This window comes from Mytilus edulis, chromosome 6 (assembly GCF_963676685.1).
Source record: "Mytilus edulis chromosome 6, xbMytEdul2.2, whole genome shotgun sequence".
Taxonomy (NCBI): domain Eukaryota; kingdom Metazoa; phylum Mollusca; class Bivalvia; order Mytilida; family Mytilidae; genus Mytilus; species Mytilus edulis.
This window is the reverse complement of record NC_092349.1, coordinates 18,213,377-18,221,096: the sequence shown is the minus strand read 5'-3', so window position 1 is coordinate 18,221,096 and position 7,720 is coordinate 18,213,377. Positions and strand designations below refer to the sequence as shown.

The window sequence follows — 7,720 nt, the reverse complement described above, 5'->3', positions numbered from 1 at the left end:
ATCAATTATAAATGACCTTGAAATGTCGTTTGCGCAAATAATATTGCGGAACGAACTTGTGTTTAAAACCAATTACACAATAAGTTCGTTTCCCTTATTTGTCATCAGTCCGTAAGATGCATCATCTCATAGAAATGGACTTGTCCAAATGTGGATAGGGTAAAGGCATCAAGTTGAAGTACTGAATATTAACAAATCATTGGGAATTTTCTTGTTTCATAGATAATAAAAAAATTATCGTCCATTTGGATAAAAAAACGGGAATGCGAGACAACAGATTAACCCGATAATCTCGTTTTCCAGTGGACGAGTCTATTAGGTTTTTGACACGTGTGTTGAAACTTATTTTCGTACGACGTTTTTACATTTTTTCTTTATCAGTTTTCGTGCTTGAAGATCATTATATTATTCACCAAGTTTTCTGGAATTGATAAAGAGCTACGCGAATTTATTTTTCTTGTTTCTGAAATGACGATTTAATTTCGTCTTTGTCCGTGCACCCCCCTTTTTTTACTGTAAATTATTAGACAATGTCATGCGATGTTTATAACAGTTGAGCAATAATATTTCATCGAACTAACATTTAAGAAATGATGATAAAATAGCATAACAAACATATTGTTAGAAAGGTGAAATATATATTGATTTTGCATATTTTTCTGTCTTCAAAGATGATTTTTTTTCTTTCTTTTTTCCCGACCGACCGACCCGACTTTTTCATGGGGAAAATCCGTAAACCATCAAATTAAAAAACCGTGGCCTAAACAATGTGTCTACTTTATTTACTTTTAATTATTGTATGGAATGATTGTAAGGTATGCATGTCCAACTGGCAAGTTTCATCTGACCTTGACCTTGTTTTCATGGTTCAGTGGTTATTGTTAATTTTTTGTGTTTTGGTCAGGTTTTCTAATATTGTATGCCACATGTCAAGTATATTTGTTGTATGAACATTTTTAGGGATGTACATGTTAGTCTGGCATGTTTTTACTTTTATTCAATTTTGACCTCATTTTTATGGTTCATTGCTTAATGTTACTTTTTTTTTTGCCAGTTTTTCTACTTTCTTATTTTCAAATTAGCAAAAGGTCAACTAGGTGCATATGTCATTTTACTTTATTTTCATAATACATTGGACAATATAAAAAAGAGACCAAATGAAACAGAAATTAACAACACAAGGTCACCATACAGCCTTCAACAATGAACAAAACCCATACTGCATAGTCAGCTATAAAAGGTCCAGTAATGACAATTCAAACGAGACAACTGACGACCTAATTTATGTGCAAATAAACAGCTGCGCCATGAGCGCATGATACGCCCGACTTCTTGAGTGGAAGTTTTATGCAATAATCATAAATAGTTTCTGAGGAAGTTTTAAGCAATAACCATTTATTGTTTTTGAGACACGGCGGGACATGTGAAACCCCCCTCCCCCCCACCCTGTTTTTTTTTTACAAATATCACTAAAATAAAATTTTGAATCAAACCAAAAAGTATACAGATCTTTAAATTAGTATAACAAAGAAGTGTGTACAGTTTCAAGCAATAATCATAAATTGTTTTTGAGATACGGCGCGACATGTAAAAAAAAACCCTCCCCTTTTTTACAAAATACTCAATTACTCAAAAATGAAATTTTGAATCATCACCAAAAAGTATACAGATCTTTAGATTAATATAACAAAGAAGTGTGTAAAGTTTTAAGCAATAATCATAAATCGTTTTTGAGATACGGCGTGACATATGTAAAAAAAACCTCCCCCTTTTTTACAAAATACTCAAAAACTCAAAAATGAAATTTTGAATCATCACCAAAAAGTATACAGATATTAAGATTAATATAACTAAGAAGTGTGTAAAGTTTTGAGCAATAATCAAGAAACGTTTTTGAGATACAGTGCGACATGTGAAAAAAAACATAGTTACAAAGTGCCGTAACTCAAAAAATTTAAATCTTATTTTCACCAAAAGGTATACAGATCATTTGACCATCATAAGAAACAACTATATTAAGTTTCATGAAATTTGGATAAGTCGTTCTCAAGTTACGGTGCAACATGTTTACGCCGGACAGACGGACAGACGGACGGACACCGGACATTTGTATACCATAATACGTCCCGTCAAAATTTTGACGGGCATATAAAAATGGAAAAACAGATATGTTACACATAAACAAACGACAATCACTGAATTATAGGATCCTGACTTGGAACAGGCACATCCATGACAAATTCTAATGCAATTATTTTGTATCAATGGTTCTGATTGAATGACATTAAGCGTAAAATTCTCTATCTCCTTGTCTGTAACTAAGGAAGCCGACATTTTGAATTGCTGAATGTATTGACATGTAATTTCTACAATAATAAGCCAAAATACTCACATGTTGCAAATAAAAATCTTCTTTTTATCAAATTTTATTACATTTTGAAGCGGCACAGAAGCCCGAAAACCCCCGGTGTTTATGTTCGACGCCAGAAGCATACCTATGACGTCACCTAGTGTAGGGAACAAAGAAGATAACTTCTTTTCGCGGAAATTTCTATAATGAAGATTTTACACTGAAATAATGATTAAAATTTAATTGCATTAGAATAGAGATAACTGTATTGTATTTGAAGCTTTGCGGACGTCCATCGGTAGTTTTGCTGTCGCAAATTTCCTTTTACCTGTCTCCGCTACGCGTCGCCAGGTAAACTAAATTTGCGACAGTAAAACTACCGATGGACGTCCGCAAAGCTTCAAAAACAATACAGTCATGACAGTTATCTCTTAATTGGCAGGGTATAAGGAACTTTGAAAATGTTTATTTTTTGTGGTTTGGTCTATTTTCCAGATACTGTAAGCAATAAGGCCCCTTTATTTATTGAATGGAATGATTGTAAGATGCACATGTCTGTCTACCATATTTTATATGACCTTGACCTCATTTTCATGGTTCATTGGTCAATGAAACACTGCATAGTTTTGTCAGTTTATCATATGTTTAAAGTTACAGGTAGATTAAATTTGGTGGATATATAACAATTGTAAGGTGTGCATGTCTGTCTGGCAGATTTATATAACCATGACTGCATTTTATGGTTCTTTGGTTAATGATAAGTTTTCTTGGTTTTGTCATTTTATCAGATATTATAACATGCATAAGCATAGGTCTACTTGTTGTTGTACGGAATCACTACAAGGTATCATATAAAAATAAGAAGATGTTTGTCTGCCAAGGTTAATTTTACTGTGACCTCATTTTCATAGAATAATGATAATATTAAACAGCAAGAATGATGAGCAAGTCGATGTTATATACAAATGAGGCAAAATGTTCAGTTGCCTACTAATTATGTAATAGTAGTTATTTTTGTTTTTAGTTTATTAAATGATAATATTTACCCTTTTATAAATGTGTAGGGCAAGAACATTAAAGATAAAGGGAAACTTTAAACAGAAGAAATTATCAACAAACATAGATTTACAGAGGTCAACAAAGCCTAAATGGTATGTCCACTGTTATAAAAGTTTTGGTCATAATGATTAAATATTTATTAAAATAAGATGTGGTATGACAATGTATGATGAATGAGAAAACTATCCAACAGAATTTAATTTAGTGGATGTAAGCATTGTAATTACTTATTAGAGGCCATTGATGACCTGTAAGTAATGAGAAAACCCATACCCTATACATGTGATAGTAATCTATAAAAGACAACACTAACAAAATTTGAAACAAAGCATCAATTCAAACTTCAAATATACCAGACTAATTTATAAAAACAAAAAATTATGAAAAACAAAAATGACCGATATGAACCAACTTCAACCACTGAACTATGTACAAGCTCCTGATATTGGACAGGTATAATATGGCTGTGTTGATATAAAAATAAGAAGCACTTAGCAGTCTGATTTCCAATATGAGACTTTTCTCCAATAGAGATCAAATGACATTTAAGGAGGCTCTAGGGTATACAAATTTCAGAAAAATATTTAAAATATTTTTTTTTCATAACTCATTTTATTTATAACTTTAGTAGTTGTTACTTTATCCATGTTATCATATGGTACACAAATCATTCAAAACAATCAATTCGTTTTGGCCCAAGATGACTTTTAAAATGTATATATCATTGAAAAAGCTCCAAATTATCTCCCTTTGGTGCAATTGTAATATCTTTTTTAACTCATTGGTGACCTATATTTTTATGCCCCACCTACGATAGTAGAGGGGCATTATGTTTTCTGGTCTGTTTGTTCGTTCAACTGTCCGTTCGTCCGTCCGTTCATCCGTCCGTCTGTCCCGCTTCAGATTAAAGTTTTTGGTCAAGGTAGTTTATGATGAAGCTGAAGTCCAATCAACTTCAAAACTTAGTACACATGTTGCTTATGATATGATCTTTCTAATTTTAAAGCCAAATTAGACTTTTGACCCCAATTTCACGGTCCACTGAACATAGAAAATCAAAGTGCGAGTTTCAGGTTAAAGTTTTTGGTCAAGGTAGTTTTTGATGAAGTTGAAGTCCAATCCACTTGAAACTTAGATCACATGTTCCCTATGGTATGATCTTTCTAAATTTAATTCCAAATTAGATTTTTTACCAAATTTACAGTCCATTGAACATGGAAAATGATAGTGCGAGTGGGGCATCAGTGTACTTTGGACACATTCTTGTTTATTATCATTTTCAAATAAGCTGTACTTAAACTAAACTATTATAAAATATAAGCGATTTCTGTAATTTAGTTCTTTTTTTATTTTCGATATTACCTCTATTTCTCCTATTACATGTATTAGTTCAACAGAAAAAAAAGTACCTTTACAAAAATGTATGTTTCTTTCGAAGGCAGATTGAGAGCGTAAATGAACGGTGACCCCATTTTAATTTTTTTTATTTTTCTATTAAGTATAAGATAAAGTTCATTTATAGAAAAATATAGCGAAATCATATATTAAGAAAAAAAATTGATTTAGACCCGCAAGCTGCCTTAATTTAACAAAAATAGTTCACTGTACAGCCTTTGACAATGAGCAAACCCTATACCGGACAGTGGTTTTAATAACAACACAACATTTGAACAAATTGTAAACATTTGTTGCAATGGGCTTAATTCAAAAGACTGCAACACGGAACCAAACAACAACCAATAATATGTAAATCATAGACACAAAGCACTGAAATAAGAGTACTAACAATGAATATATATTCAAATGAAAGTTTATCATAATGTTCATAAACATGATAACATAGCCATTTTATTGCTCTCTTCACTTATAATTTTTGAGTTTTGTGTATTTGTAGGTCAGACATCTCAGTTTTCATGGTCATCATACAACAGATCAATACTGAACAGAAAACTTAAAGTTGATATTTTTCTTCATAGTGCGACTTTTTTATTAATTTGAAATGGAACGTGTTTTTTCCTACATTTATTAGAAAGGGGAAATTTCAACATAATGACTATAAACAAATAGGAGTCATATCATCACGATCATAGATGCACAAGAACTTGATCATATAAATGCAAAAATGTAATTATCAATTGAAAGAAGGAACGAATGAACAAAATATTAGTATGTTGTTCAAATAAACTTGCTTTGTCTTCTCATTTGAATTGCTCCATCCAATAAAGATGTACGAAGAAGATCTTTGAAGAACAGATTGAAAAAATGTTTTGTCTAAGAATTGCAGGAATATTCTGGTGGATGAAATAATTTATTGACTTGACTCTTATATAGTGGACTGAATAATTGTACATAGCAAGTTGGGAAAAAAGAAAACAAAAACTTTCACAGAAAGTGTTTATATTATAAATTTGCAAATATAAGCATACCATTATGTACACCTCAAATGTATATAATTCAAATTGTTTGCATATTCATGTATTGCAATGAAACTATAACAAAGAAAACCTTACCTCGTGAAAAGAGTAAACAATTCAGTCAGAATATGAAATATTTTTTTCAGTTCTATTTTTCATAGTAGAAAAAACAAGACAAAGATTTCAAAACAATATTTTTTCATTTATTTAGACATTTCATCATTTTGTTTCAGTGAAAGGACTTTACTCTTTGACTGTAAATATTATTATACATTCCAAAATAAGAATAATCTTTATTGTCATATAAACAAATTAAAAACATGTTTGTGACAAAATGAAAAAAAATATTAAATATATGTACATGTATATTTAATAAATATTGAAAATCTTGTATACATTTAAAACATTTTACTACCAAACAGCATTCATTGTTACATTCACATTAAATACTGTATATTTATATCTATATATTTATAATTTTTATCCCATAGGATTTTATTTTGTCCCATGGGATATTAAAAATCCCATGGGATAATTAAAGTCCCATGGGATTTTTTTGGTCCAATGGGACAACAAATATCCCATGGGACTACAATTATCCCATGGGACAAAAAAAATCCCATGGGATTTTACCAAAATCCCATGGGATAATGGTCAATCCCATGGGATTTTGCCCTGTCCCATGGGATATTGAAAATCCCATGTTTTTATAAATCAAATAGCAAAATAAATATAATAGTAACAGTAGAAAACCAATGAAATTATTGAATCCCATGTAATTCTGCACATTTTGGTTATATTCATGACATTGTAGCTCTTGTTTGAGGCGGCGGCGGATTTGCAAATGAGTGTTTTGCAAATTTAAAGTGTCCAGTGTTATATTTATTATATCCTCCATAATTTCCGCCATTACTATCACTCCCTACCAAAATAAAATTAAAATGTACATGGACCCCAATGAAAAGCGAATGATATAAGCTTATTAAACTTAATCAAAAAGCAGTCCTGAGTATAAAAATGTGAAATAATAAGATAATGGACCCCAAGGAAACTTCAAATTGGTAAGTTCCTTATCAAATGTCAAAAACCAAAAGCTCAAACACATCAAACGAATAGAATAAAAACCTGTCATATTCTTGACTTAAGACAGACATTTCCTTCTGAAGAAAAAGTAGAAATAAAACCTCTCACTTTTATTTCAGTATCATGAAATTCTATTACATTTAACACAATGGGTGAATAAAATGGTGAAGATGTTACAAAAATTAAGGGCACAGCAGTCAACATTGTATCATAATCTTTTTTTTTTTCATTTTCAAAAATTGTCTAATACAACACATCATACATACGTACAGTTATATTAGCAATACATTTAAAATTGAGAATGGAAATGGGGAATGTGTCAAAGAGACAACAACCCGACCAAATAAAAAACAACAGCAGAGGGTCACCAACAGGTCTTCAATGTAGCGAGAAATTCCCGCACCTGGAGGTGTCCTTCAGCTGGCCCCTTAACAAATATATACTAGTCCAAAATTCCTCGCGAAGAGAGACTTTGCAAAAAATGCAAAGTACTAGATGATGAGAAACATTTCTTAATAAATTGTTCTCATAATTCAAATATTAGATTAACATATTTTAATTGCATTAACAGAGAAAGTAATTCATTTGCTAATCTCACTGACAATGACAAAATTATATATATACTTAACCCATCAACACCAACACAAGTGAATAAACTAGGATCCTTTATAAAAAAGTCAATGGAACTGAGGACAGGGGACCCTTTAATATTTACCTGAATTTGTGTATATATATTGAGTTACTTAGTTATTGTCTTTATTTGTTTTTATACGACCGCAAAATTTGAAAAATTTTTCGTCGTATATTGCTATCA

The 7,720-nt window shown here is 31.0% G+C and overlaps 1 long non-coding RNA gene across 1 annotated transcript; it reads left to right on the top strand.

The window, feature by feature from the left end:
* Positions 1-3,418: 3,418 nt before the first annotated feature.
* Positions 3,419-5,792, top strand: LOC139527273 (uncharacterized). The gene is made up of 2 exons (XR_011665316.1): positions 3,419-3,501; positions 5,304-5,792. It is a non-coding gene; the product is annotated as an uncharacterized lncRNA (long non-coding RNA).
* Positions 5,793-7,720: the final 1,928 nt, after the last annotated feature.